The 15,108-nt window shown below is 34.9% G+C and overlaps 1 pseudogene; it reads right to left on the reverse strand.

Annotated features, from left to right (window-relative positions):
* Window positions 1–1,211: 1,211 nt before the first annotated feature.
* Window positions 1,212–4,403, reverse strand: LOC111886148 (probable methyltransferase PMT26; annotated as a pseudogene).
* Between the last annotated feature and the right edge of the window lie 10,705 nt (window positions 4,404–15,108).

The following is a 15,108-nucleotide window of genomic DNA, read 5'->3' on the forward strand; positions in this document are numbered from 1 at the left end:
ATTATCCACCCCTGCAACAATACTTAAAAAGTTCAAAATTTTATAAACCGATTTTATTTTTTATAGATTTGGTATGTTAGAAAGGGTATATATGTCAATAAACCTCCTCTTTTATTATCATCAGAATCTCCATGGAACTTGCTTCCTTTTTCATCCATCCGTACCCTCTGTTTTTCATAGAAGCTTAGTTACACAATCTTTCTCTCTAGTACGTGTATGATTTCACTTTACTAATATCTTGATTTTCAAAATAGTTTTTAAGGAAGACTCCATGGTTTTGGATACAGCTTCACATGTATCTCTGCAAACAGTTTCAACACCTTTAACATCAAAGAAAGGTTTGACTTGATCAGGCTTCTCATAACTGTAACCAACATATCACTTTTTAGTAAGAAGAAAGCATGAGCAATACACCCTGGAACAAGTACAAACATGTTGCAAAAAGACATGTATCAAATATCAATTATCGAATTACAAATCAACATTAACACAAAAAATTCATAAAAAAACAAAACTTTTTTTACCTATCGATGTTGCCATATATGACTTTAGCCTTCCACTTGTCATGTGTGTTCACTAGTGAAATAGCAGCTTCTAGTGTTCTCTGCCACTAAAAGTCATTCTGGAGACATGGATCTAAATTACCATTAAGCAGATTACATGTGTCAAGTAAAAGATATAACAAAACCAACTACTTACCCAAATAATGGTTTTACAGTAGTAAGGAATAAGAGCATAGACTAATTGCAATGAGAAAATGAAAAAATAGAAATAGAAGAGGGAAAAAGTAGAGAAGGAAAACATAATTACCTACTAAAAACTAATCCAGACATGGATTGTGAGACTTCACTACTTAGCTCAACATTGGTAACATCAAAACTGCACCACAATAAGATAGATAGATTTAATTGCTGCTAAATGAATTTCAAAATATGCAAGATGATCTCTACATGAACCATACCAGGAATACTTCCACATTCTCGAACTCCACCCAAAGCATGAACACCCACTACTAATTACCGGCATGACAGGGCTGATTCCATTACTGTTTTGACATTGGAATCAGTGGCATGGTTGCTTTTAGTCTCATCAGCATGAATCTACCCTTGACTCTCAACACCTTCGCTAAGCTTTTTAATAACAGTTCCAAGTGTCATCAAGCTTTTGTTGATGTGGGATAAAAAGAGGGATAAAAGTGACACATTACCTTTTTAATAGCAAGAATTAGCTTGGAGTTGATTGATTTGTGTTCTGTCTCCATGAATTGTAGTAGCGGGAAACGAATTGCCACATAGCCAATAGTCAAGTGAATCGGCTCCATTTTTTGTCTCGACAAAAACTAGTGTAAGAGGTTGCTGAATAAAAAAAATATATTACATTAAAAATATTGAAATGAAAAAAATTATAAAAAGTGTACAGGTGTACCTTGTCAGATCCATTATCTATTCGTGCTTGAAGAAGGTCCATAAGGTGGCTTCTTTTATCAGTTTCTTGACCCAATGCATCCCATAGCTAGAAATATATAATTTGAAAGAAAATCAGATGTGACTCTCTATGTAAGAACATTATAAAAATTAAAAAACTATATATTAAAATGATTCAAATTAATAAAATAAAATTAAAAACCTGGATTTCTCTAGGAAAAGTGGCACTGAAAAGCATTGTTTGTCTTCCAGCAAGTGGAGGCATGTCTGTATGTTACACAATTTTTCTTATTTAAGGCTCAAATCCCATATCCAACACAAGATCAGTTTCATCAAGAAACAAAATATAGAACGCTAAAAAAAATTCCACAAAAGTACATTGAAGAGAAACTGATGATTGATGTATACCTTTTTTTAAGATCTGAAAAAGATGATGAGCATGAAGAAGATCATATGAACGTGGGTAAGTATTGAATGATTCACACCAGTATGATATATCCCAAAGAGTCCACGTTCATATATAATTGGAAGTGTATCTGGTGAATCAAGTGGGACCATATTCATCACCCAAACATTTAGATCTTTCAATGCAGCAGCAAATCTACAAACATTTAACAACAACAACAATAAGAATATAACAAGAATCAAGACAAGACGACTTCATTTACTTACCCTCCATAGATGGATCTCATGTCCATGATATTTCTGATAGAAGATCAATCAATTCCTAAACCATTCAAATATGACTTAGACACAACACGTTTCCAATGTTCATAGTCAGCAGTGAAGTTTTCAGGAGCTGATTTTCCATAAACTCCAGATTCTATGGCTTTTAACCAATAAGGTGGTGATTCCAACCTCTGAGGCCATGTTTTTGGCCAATTTGTTCCTCTAATTGATTCATCAACTGGGACTTTATGCATGCATGCTTCAAGTTCTACATTCCTGTATATGTATTAACACAATTAGGTTAGGTAGCAGTGAATCTTACTTTGTATCAAGAAAAACTAGAAAGTTTACCAGATTGCATCTGGATCATCATTGGTTCCACATATAGGTGGATCATTTTGTTTTCTGTTGTCATAACATTCATTAGAAGTTAGCTTTTTGTATATTACTGCACCAACTTGGTTCAATTTGTCACTATAAATCACCACCAGCTCCCAGCACATAGCCTTTGTTAATTTAGACATAGCTGCCACAAGTTTTCACATTACAATTTAATCAAACATTCAATGTGATTATATATAATTTGTTAATTTAGACATACCTTTCCATATTTCAGCATCTTCTGTAATTTTTGTGTAAACTGTAGTAGCAGACTAAATAAAATACCCACCAGGTCGTAAGAGACGGTTGAGCTCCAATAGAAGTTTTCCACCTGAATATATATATATATATATATATATATATATATATATATATATATATATATATCAACTTTTACAGTATACTGTGTATTGTATAATGTGTATTGTGTAACTAACGGAGACTTTAAAAAGAGAGTGCATGGAAGAATCACCTTCAATGTGCCATGGGACTCTGCAACGAGCCCAGTGAATGGCATCAAAGATTTTACTAGGGAAGGGCAATCTTTAGGTACCCATGACTGCTGAAATGGCAGGAATACCCCTCTCAAGAGCAAATTGCACTTGAGATTCATGCTCATCTTTCGGAGCAAACGACATTGTAAATACATCTCGATCAAAAAGATACCCTCCAAAACTAGCTACTCCACATCCAACATCAAGTATCACACGGGTTCTTTTGCCCCATCTGATATCAGGGAGTGACTACAATTATATAACGAGTAAAAAATCTTATTTTCACTGACAATTACAATAACAACCTTTTATATATGGGAGAATAGGAAAGAAGCATGGGCTTACTTTTTTGATATGATCGATATAATGAAGGGCACCATTCTTGAACTGATTTCCACCCCCTGGAAAAGAAAGATATTCTCCTGTAACTTTGACCCAATTTTGATGCCCTTTGACCTCAGCCAACTTTGTGCGTAGAACGTTATTGTACCATATCTGAATAATACAATCAGAATCAGAGTTAAAAAATGAAAATCCACCAATCGTTAAGAAGTTTGACTTTTCAGGTCAATTAAACTAGTTATAAGTTTCATTGATATCATTGGAAACTTTCGATCAATCAACCAGCCCTTATATTGAAATACCAATATGTTGGTATCTGTTTTCTAAAAGAATTCATACTTTTTTAATAAAATATAAAAAAAGTCAAACTTTTTTACCTGGTCTCGGCTTCTATGCTACCTGATTGGGGTCTTGTATCCTTGAGGAAGAGGGAGAAGGCATGTAGGGGATTCAACAGGTTCATATGGAAAGTTTAAAAAAATGAAGAAATAAATTTATTGATGCTTTCTTTAGTCACTTAAATTTTTACTCTCCTGACAGATTCATATGGAAAGTTTAAAAAAAAAATCAAAATTATATCAGTTTAAAAGGGTAAAAGGGTAAATATGGAGAAATAAAGGCAACCATGCATTCACAACAAAAGGTAAGCTTGTCAAATTGATTTCACTACAAAATGTAAGCTTGTCAAATTGATTTTACCTTTTCTTTCTTTTCTTCTTCTTTTGTCTCTCATCATCACTATCCACCCTGTCTTCTTCCTCTGCATCCTGTTCATCTTCATCAATATCATCCATTATAATCAAGGTCAAACAATTACAACATTTAACTGTGTCATTAATCATTTCAAAAATGGAGCTTCATTATAAAAAAAACGAACATGTTCTGCAACTAAATAACATACTAAATGGACACTCACAGTCAGTAACCTTCATTGATCCAGGTGTGTCCACACCTAACCAAACCTGTAAAGCCTCTCATGTAGACCTTCTTGCAACACTTGAAACATGAACATTAGCACGTATAGAATCCCATATGCCAACAACTTCAAACATGAAAAGATAGTCATCATAGAAACATAAACATCCATTTCCATTTATTTCCATTTTCACCTCCCTATTTCTAAAACCGATAACATCTCTTCCTTAGTTTGCATGTTGTATCAGAGTGTGATTATTAATGCCATTGATGAATTAGTCAATTGTACTTTTGCTTGTTCATTGGGGAAATTTATCAAACAGGTGGTGTTCATAAAAAAAAAAAAAAAAGAAACCACTCTGTCAACATTAATTCATCCTTCCCACAAATCAAGATTCATCAAAAACATAAAAAGCAAATATTTTAGTAAGATAAAGGGGACCAGGAAAAAGTAAAAATAAACACATCGTAGGCTCTGTATTAACAATTATAAACTGCATTAAGCTAACCCTCAATTTCATAGTAAAAATCAAAATTCAAAACAAACATCATTCAACAGAATATGAAGAACATATATTGAGATCGAGAGAACACAAAGAGGAGAACAGGCAAGATGAGTGCAAACTGTTGTGCCAAAACATACCAGCTAATGGAAATTGGCAACTCGATAACATAACAGAGGCCATTTGGAACAGTGGGCGGTTAGAAAATTGGTATCGAGATGGAATCAGACAAACAATTATTACCTGCGTAGGGTCAAGGAGCAGAATGACGAGAAGAGGCGGCATGTATGATGATACGATGAGCACAGAGACCACGATGGAGGCGTAATAGCCTAAGACGACAACGGTGAGCAGAGCGATGCGATAGACAGGCGTTCGTGATAGAGAAAAGAAATAAGGATTCAGAATAACATACGACTAGGGAAGGAAGGATGTGAAAGCATAAAATCCAAGACCTAGGGTTCTGGTGGGTTTGCTAAAATTAAAGTGTCGGACGAATTATAAAATGGTGACAAGGTACACCAGAGCATCGGCGCCAACACTCTCGAAAATGTGGAGTTTTCTAATTTTTTGGGTTTCTAATCGGAGGTCGATAGATGTTTTCAGACTAAAATTGGAGATTAGAGAACCAAAGAAGAGAGAATCACAGAAGCATGAAGTGTGGATTGAGCTTTTAAGGTTCAATGGTGGTGGCGGTGGCGGTGGCGATGGCTTAGGGTTTACAGAAAGAAGGAAGGAGTGAATGAAGAGAGATACTGAGGGTAGAAGCGGGGTTCTTCAAAATTTTAGAATTTTAGACGATTTCGTTTCCCCCCTATAAAAACGCGCGTTTAAGCAAAAAAAAATATATCAAGTGACATTTGAAGAGGACACTCATTTAAGCTAAGCACCCTCCGTGTTTTTATTTTTTTTCTTTTCTAACACTAATTCCAGGGCACGCACAAATGTGTGTCTTCTATTCTTTAAATTTTAGAAGAGATGACATTATTTTTAGTGCGCACGCTTTTGCGTATTGTAAATCACCGCGTGTTGTTGTTTGCGCGTCGTAAAAGACTGTTTTTCTAGTAGTGATGGGAAGCTTGTAAGTTGGCAATCGAAAAAGCAAACATGTGTTGCAATTTCAAACGTTGAAGCTAAGTATGCTGCAGCCGCTGCTTGCACTTCGTAAATCATTTGGATTCTGAGTCAATTGTGTGACTATGCAATTAATATGAAAAAGATTTTATTGTATTGTGATTCACAAAGTGTTATACGCATTTGTCATAATCCAGTACAACATTCGAAAACCAAACATATTGCACTTCGTTATCATTTCATTAAAGACCATGTGTAAGATGGAAACATTGAAGTTCATTTTGTAAAAATAACTGATTAGCTTGCTGATATTTTTACAAAACCATTGGATGAAAAATCATTTGTTAGAATTTTGCAAGGTTTGGGGATGATTGAGGCAAATTCAGTTCCAGGATTACTTTTGAAAGAATGACAAAGAAATGCTAAGCAAAAGTGTCGATTCAGAGGCAATAATGGTTCATTCAAAGGCTGATAGTATTAATCATTCAGTGGTTACTGTTCACATTCAGTGCTTCGACATGCTTCGTTTTCGACATTTGGGAAAGAAAAGTTTTGTTAGTTTGATACATTCTTATATTTTTGTTTGTTCGTTAATTTGTTTTCTTTTCGAAAAATCAAAAATACCAAAAATATTTTCATTAATTTGTTTTCTTTTCAAAAAATCAAAAATATCAAAAAGATTTTCTTTTGTTATATATTTTAATTTTCGAAAAATTCAAAAACACAAAAATATTTTCTTTCTTTTCAAAAATTATAAAATCCAAAAAGATTTTTGTTATTTTGTAATTTGTTTTTTCTTTCTTAGTGCAGATTTCAACAAAAGGGTCATGCTTGCAGTTCTAGGGTAAGGTAAAATTTTTGAAACTTTGTACTAGTTAGATAGTCCCTAGAAGCATACTGCTGCATGTCGACCCAAGCCTCCATTGACTCAATGTGTGTTTTCAAAAGCCTTAATGAACTTTTTCGTTATGAAAGTTTCTTCCCAATCAGGCTTACATTCACATTAGTTTAATGAGCTACCTAACTCTTATCAAATGAGTTAAGAGTTTTATGTTTAGTCCAAACATAACAGAGGTACAATTGCTTTCGTGAAACAACCTTTTTCATCTCAAACTTCTAACACAGTTCACACAATATGACATATGTCCAAGAGCTCATTGATCAAAGCAATCATGACTTAGACATATCAAAACTTTGTGTTATGATCTTGATTCATGAGGCCGTGATGAAAGTGAAACCAATTTTTTTAATTTTTCAAGGAATTGACGGGGAACTATGTTCCAGATTTTCACGAAGCATTTGTTTCAGTACCAACTTTTTGATACACTAAATCATATTCTTTCGTTATGAGTGGTATTGATCAAATGTTCGAAGCCCACAACATTTGTTACCTAACAGGATCCAGCTGACACTAATTTTTTCTTTGAATATTATTTTCGTACGAGTATCAATTCTTTCAATTGTCACTTTCAAATTAATCCAAAGCATACATGTCACTGACTACACTGGTCACACAAGTAATTTTTGTTACAATTATTCACCTTATGTTGAGGATGATATGTAACGAAATTTTTAAGCTACCCACGAAGCCTTGAAAAAGAAGCTCTTCGATACTTCTTTTTAACTAGTCGATTGTAATTCACGGGAAACTACACAAACTGTTGATTATCTCTCTTGATAATTAACGAAGCAACCTTTTCCCGGGGTTTCTCTACCTTTATGTCGAAATTTTATTTTTCGACATCACAAATCCCAAATTTTTGTTAGTTTGTTTCTTGTCTCATTCTATTGGCACACTGCACACACAAAATCCTTGAGGTTCTGAGTAATACCAACTCAGGCTGATGATTTTGTAAGTCTGGCATATGACTTCGTTTCTAAACCCAAAAACGAAAGAGCCTTGCCCCCATGCCGAAGTTTTTCGATCTTATCCACTTGGTACTCACGAACAGTTTTTGATGTGACTGTTTCAACGTGGTGCGAGTTCCAAGGTAATTTATCTAACATGGCGCGTTTAACGGCTAGTGGTGCGAGTTTCAAGGAATGACGTGGCTTACTCTTTCAAGAAAACGTCTGAAATTCAACTAGGGTTACATATAAAAGGAAGTTATTATCTCCTTTTTATTGTTACGCATTCAAATTCTTAGAAGATCCACAAGCCCTAAATTCTCTGTTCATCAAGAATTTCTCAAAACCCTAATCCATGGCGGCTGATCCAACCACCACTACTGAAGAAGTTGTATCGCAACCAATCATGAAGATCCAAAGCACCAATTATCAGGTCGAGGGTGATGTTTCTATGTACCCGAGGAGTTGAAGATGTTGATTGTTGCTCTTCAACATTCTACTCTTGCTACTGCTATGTTTAACTCCTTTGAAGTTCCGATGACATGGTTATCCATGGCTGGTTCTACTGCATCTTAAAACAAAGCTATTGATGTTATCTCGTTTAATTTGCTGAATGAAAAGTGAATTCGTCTCACGAAGAAATTGTTTACTCAAATATTGGAGATCCCAAATTCACCTCCATTCTTTCAACCAACCAATGCTCAGAATTTTTGTTCATGTTTAACGAGATGGGTCATCAACCACCAATCATCAAGATCAGTGATTTCAAGAAATCTGGTCTACCTTGCATCTGGAATTTCTTGGTTGGGATATATCTTCGTTGCTTAACTGGGCGAAGTGTAGGGATTGACAAGGGGAGAATGGAAGTTTATGCTATGGTTGCATGCTTATATTATGATTTGAATGTTGATTTTGCTACTCAGACGTGGAAGGAGTTTGTTAAAAGTCTAGAAAACACGAACATGATGAAAGGGATTTCATGTGCTAGTTATTGGAGTTTAATTCTCAAGAAGGTGTATGAAAAAGAAGAAATTCCAGTTCCTATGGAAGAAGCTAAGGCTGAGTTCGTGAAGTATCATTTTCCAAAGACTGTTGAAGATGATACAAAAATATTTCCCAATGTTGCTAGCATTCCTGATGGTATGTTGAAGAAAGTTGATCAAAAAAAGTTTTGTGTTGGTATCATACTTGAAAAATGTTAATCCTTCAATCGAAACTGGGATTTTGTTGAAAATCAGTGATGAAGGATCATCTAAGAAAGTCCAGAAGTCGAAGAAGGAAGTTGATGATGTTATTCACGAAAGTCCCAAGAAACAAGCCAAGCCAAAGTCTCCGAAGAAAATTACAAAAGAAACTGAAAAGCCTAAGGAGAAGGTTGTTGATGAATCTTCTAAGGAATTGATCCCTTTGAAATCTGGTGTGTTCAAAAGGGTGAAGAAGTTCTCTTATACGAAACGAACTCCATCAGAAGATCAATCTCCTATTATTCGCAAACCTCAGCTAAGCAGAAAAGGAGTGAATGTTCGTGAAATTCCTGCACCCGTTTCACAATCCTCAAAGAAGAGAAGAGCTGAGGATGTGGCAAAGAATATCTCCAAAAAGATAAAGAAACGAAAGCTGGTGATTCGTGATGAGTCATCAGATGGTGAGGTTGTACCAGACACACCTTTGGGTTCGAATTCCCCAATTTCTTCACAACCACAAAGTCTCACACCTGTTTCACTGCCAACAAAAACAATTCCACTCAAAATTGTTCTTACCAAATCAAATACTGAGGAGGTTCCAATTTCAAACATTGTTGCAAATGTATCTGATATGGGTGCACATGTTTCTGTTAGTGTGGATCCATCATCTCAAGGTATTCCTATCACTTCTTCTTTCGAACCTATTTCAAGCACTTTCGTTTCACTTCCACCTTTCATTCTACATATTTCAAACACAACTACTTCACCTACTTTTGATACCATATTACAACAACCCATCACTACTTTTTTTCAATCTCAATCCACCGATCCACCAAAACCAAATTTCGATGATGAAACAGATGAAGGAGGTTTCGGAAGAACATTTGAAGATTTGGAATTTGATTCTGAAGAGGAGAACATACATGACCGTATGCTGATTTCGGGGAAACAATTTAAGATTATAAATCGGAAACTCAATTCTATCCTTAAATCACAAGCTGATTCTGGAGCCAAGCATTCGGTTTCGGGGATAGAAGTTGATGTGATGCTAAAGGCAGTTGAAGTTAGAATGCAAAAGCTGTTGGAGGTACTTGATAAGAATAATGAGTTGCGAGTCAAAGCTCAAGCTGATTCATTTGAGTCAGAAATTAAGGAGCTTCGCAAAATTGCAAAAGACCGCCATGTTCTTTTTGTTGAAGATGTTAAGAAAGTTCGTGAAGATGTCAATCAGAAGCTGGAAGAGATAAAGGTAGATGTTTTGAAAGAATTGACAACATTGACTACCGATTACTCATCCATTCTTTCGAAGGTAGATATCATAGTTGGAGCAGCTAAGAAATTTTATTCAGACTTTTCAGCCGATTCTTCCTTCTCTCGAAGCCAAGGATAAAGATGATAAATTTTAGTTTGATCAATTAAAGGTGTTGCTTGGTGAAATCAAAGATGTTATCTCAAAGCCTGTTCCATAGTCCTTCTTAACTCCTGAATTTTTAACTCATAAGTTACATGGGTTAGATCAAGCTATTTAGAAGGTTGTTGCTCCAATAACGAAATTTGCGAATATATTGCCAACTGGGGCCCCTCCTGTTGTCACAGGGGTGCAAGGGGGAGAAAAGAAACTTCAAGATGGCAAATTTACGAAAGTTACAAAAGGAGTTGAAAAGTTGAAGAAGATTGAGAAGATTGTTACTACTGGTGAAGTAATGAGAGTGGTATATACTCAAGTTCCAACTATTATTGTTTCAGAGGTGATTACAGCAAAAGCAATCAAGACAACCACAAAACCTATTTCAAAGGGAATTGTTATTGGTTCTTCTACTAGTGGAGGAGGTTCAAGTTCATCTAAACCAAATCCTTCTGATAATGATGGAAAAGGGAAGAGTATTTTGATTGAAAAATCAAAAGAAGAGAAGAAGGGTGAACTTGAAGCATAAATGGAAAAACAATGACAGATTCAGAGCATATTGAGACTTCGTCAAAATGATCCACCTGGTATGGATAAGGGAGATTCGAAGAAGCTGTATAGCTATGAGAACATTGAATCTAGAGTTGCTTATAATCGAATGTATGCATTTGAGAAGAAGTCGAAGAAAAGCTACTCTATCTCTAACACTGATATGAGTCAACTTGACTTTCCTCTGAGTAAAATGATGTTTATTATGGATCAGTATAAGATTGTTGAAAAGTTTGACAATGAGGATGATTATATCCATATGAAACTTGGGTTTCATGCAGTTGTTGGGAAAGAACTAGAAGAAATATGGTCGTTGGTGAGGATCAAGAAGGTTATCAGCATAACGAAAGATGTATTGTTAGAGAAGATGATACAGAATTTTCGTTTTCATGTTGTAAGGGAGAACAATCAAGTTTGTGATTTCTCTGTTGCTGATTTTCCTCTAATGAACTTGAATGACCTTATTCAAGTAGCATTAATTTTGAAAGATATGGAGGCTTTGCAACTTCAAGGGACTGAAAAATATGTTTTTAGGCTTGGTCTTGCTCATATCAAAATCGTCATAGACAACTACTATCATTGTCTAGCATTAACTGATGAGGAGTTAGCATCAGCAATAGGAAGAGAAGTGAATGTTGTTATGGAATTGTCGAAGACTCTAGCTGAATTGAAGAAGTTTGCAGATGGAGAGATTTGCTTAAAACCTTTTGGATTAGTCTTTGCTAGTAAAGATAAGAATGGCAAAGCTAAGAGGTTTTTGTTTCAAGAAAGTGAAGTGGAAAGATACACTACTTCACAATATACGAACTTCATCGTTCGTATGAATAACTGCAAGAAAAATAATGAAGGAGATAAAGCTGACCTGAAGAAAATTTTGACATGGTATTCATTGATACGAAGGATGATGCTCTTTTTTGCACAGATACTCACAAATTGAGTTGTTCGACATGATTACAAAGGGGGATTGTAGAGTCTAACTGTCTTGTAATATGTCGAAGTCTGTGTATTTGTCTTTTTGCATGTTTTATACGTATTTGCTAAGGCATCTTGTTTACGAAGCGAAATGTTTAGCCTTAGTAATTTTTTGTACTTTCAGCCTCCTATAAATAGGAGCTGAACATAGAGTTGATAGATAGAGTTTTCCCATTTCTTCTATCATTTTTGTACTCTTGTTCATTGGAAGTAATATGAGCTAAAACAGATCTTATTTACTTCGTGTGTTCAGATTACATTGACTTTACTCTGATTTGTGTCATATACTCGATTAAACTCTTCTACAAATACATATGGAAACTATGTTTTTATCTATCATAACTCTTAAGCAGAAGCTCAAAATTCTAATCTTCGAATAATGTGATCGAAATCCATCTTCGCAATTAGATTCAGCATACTCTTATTCTAAGCTTCATCTCCTTTTTTTGATTCTACAAAACAACAAAATGCGACCTAGTCACATCTTGTAATAAGAATCTCAAAATAGGTACTTAATAGAGTTAGATAGTGGACATTACCTGAAGCATAGTCAAATTTATTGACTCTTACCATCCTAGTGAACTTTCAGGTCAATAGGCAGCTTCGCAACCAATGCCCCTTCCTTTGGCAATAGAAACATATGGACTCTTTATTAATGGTACATGGGACTATCTCAGACTTAGCCTTTCTCTTTACCATTTGGTCAACTGGGTTGACTATGGCCGATCCCTTTCCATTGGGAAGAGAAGATTTTTCTGGACTTCCAATGTTTCCATTGTCAATGTCCATGAAAGTTTGGGAAGTAGATCTTCCTATCAAATTTGCTTTACCAGTGCTCCAAATCATTTATGATTCAGCAGCAACAAGCAAATAGGTAAGATCATTAAGTGTCATGTAGTGGTCTGTCACATAGTAGTCCTTAGTGAACTCACTATATGACTCGGAAAACGATTCAAGAACCCAGTCAATAGTTAACTTCCTTGAGACTTCAACACCCAACTCTCCCGGCTTGTCAATATGAGACTTCATCTCCAAGATGTGAGTACATATAGACACTGCTTGCCAATAGGGATTGAGTGACCTTGAACTATTCAAGAACTTGTGGGTTAGGGAGAAAATTTGGAGGAGGTGGAGGAGGTAAAGTATGATTTCCAGTCCCATTAATGCACAACAAAGGGATTAATCTTTCACCTTGATCCCCATTTGGGATATCATTTTCATTAGGATAGCTTTATCCAAAAGGATAAGGAAGACCATAGTTGTCATAACTAGACATCTATGAGAGAGAGAAATTCAAGTTTAGTTGATTTAAGTCCTTAATATAACACCCAATATGAAATATTAAGGCTAGTTACCAACACAATATTTTATAACTTGGAAGAGGGATGCCGTAATCCAAGCTACAAAATATTTGAAGGTAGGTAAATGACGATTTACCAACTTCCACCATGAAAAACGAAGTTTAACATTAGGTTTTAAATGAATTGAAACTCCTAGATCTTTTGATATTCATTGAACTATTCAATGGCATGTTTAAATCTCGATTGTGCCCTTCAAGTTTGTGACTGGGATGTCGAGGATCACAAACAAGGAGTGAATAACCATGACAATTAACTTGGTACACTTAATGTTACAACCACCTAATCAATGTGTCGGTTAACCACACACGCTCCATTGATCTATGATTAACATCAAGCTACCCTTTGCCACACATTGTCAATCCAAAATTTGTGTGTCGGTTAACCACACACGTTCCACTAACAACTTAACAAGGTGCAAAGTGCAATTTCATAGGTTAGCACCAGATTCATATTTTCCTAAAGTAACTAAGATTGGGAATTTAATAAAGTTTAGTTAATTTATATTTATCATCATACTTTTAATTAAGGTAGAATTAATGTCATATCCTACCCGTTCAGCTAACGACCCTCCACCACTCAAGGAAGCGGTGGGTGAGAGTGGACACCCATTAAACTGTCATTTTATAGGCAGTAACCTTATACACCGGCTTCGTGAATGAGGCCTACTAATGGTAAGACTAACTTACTCTTATACATATATATAAATATTACACCTATAATATTATAATAGTATAAGGATTGAATTTTAAACTTTTAAAATTCTAGGGCTTGGAATTAAAGTATACATGGGGGTAACTTTACAAATTCCAAAACTTGAGGGCAAGTTTTGAACAATTCAAAAACTTTTGGTTTCCATAACTTATGAGTTTAATATGGTTTTTATGGAAGACTTTTCAAGTTCCATAACTTGAGGACAAGTTATGGAAGACATAAAACTATTTTATGATGACATTAAAAATAAGACATTTCATTTTTTTCATAACCTATGAATCTTAATGAACTTTTAAAAGAAAAAACTCTTCATTTTCCATAACTTGAGGACAAGTTATGGAGTTCATAAAAACCATTAAGATCAAATATTCCAATTAACACAATAATCAAATATTTTTTCCATGATCTAGATTAAACTCATAATAACAAGATAATTCATATCAACTATGTAAAAGAAATTAGTCTATTACATAAACTAATAAAATCTTGAAACTATGACAATTATCTTTTATTTGGATGAGGATAATTACTTTCACAACATAAAATCGAATTTTTATCAAGAAAACATTTTATAGTAATTATCCAAATCCAAATTAAGCCAAGAAATCCAAAAATCTGCCAGGCATGTCACCACCCCGTGGTAATTTTGACCACCTCGTGGTGACCAGGCAGAATCCAAAAAAATGATTTTTTCAAGCTTTGAAAACAAGTAGCATCAAGTATGATGGAAAACAACCCTAGGCTCTGATACCACTGTTGGGCTTTGTATACTACAACATCTTATGGTGCACATACAACCCTAAAAGCTTTGGATCAATATTTTCTCTAATTATACATGCATATGGTTTCCAAAGCTTTAAGCCTACAACTAGCATACAAATAACATATGTATAATAAGACAAGTTTTAGACATACCTCTTGATGTTGTTGATGTTGCTAGGAAGACTTTCACCTTTAACATCTTAGTGCCCCAAGTGTTGCACCTCAAATGGAATCACAACTCACCTAGGACAAAGGTGAATCTTGAGAGAGAATTTCCATGCATTTAAAAACACCTCCATGAACTCCAAGAACTAGAAGTATCATTTTTAGGTTATGGAGCTTATATTTATATGTAGGATTCCAAGAGTCATGGGTATAACCCAAATCCATACCCATGGGTTTTATGATCCATGATTCATGTGGCCCAACTCTTTATGTATCCATACATAAACTTAGTCCAATATGGATCATAAGCCCAACACATATAAATATAACCAATTACCATAATTAGTCC

This window comes from Lactuca sativa, chromosome 9 (assembly GCF_002870075.4).
Source record: "Lactuca sativa cultivar Salinas chromosome 9, Lsat_Salinas_v11, whole genome shotgun sequence".
Classification (NCBI taxonomy): domain Eukaryota; kingdom Viridiplantae; phylum Streptophyta; class Magnoliopsida; order Asterales; family Asteraceae; genus Lactuca; species Lactuca sativa.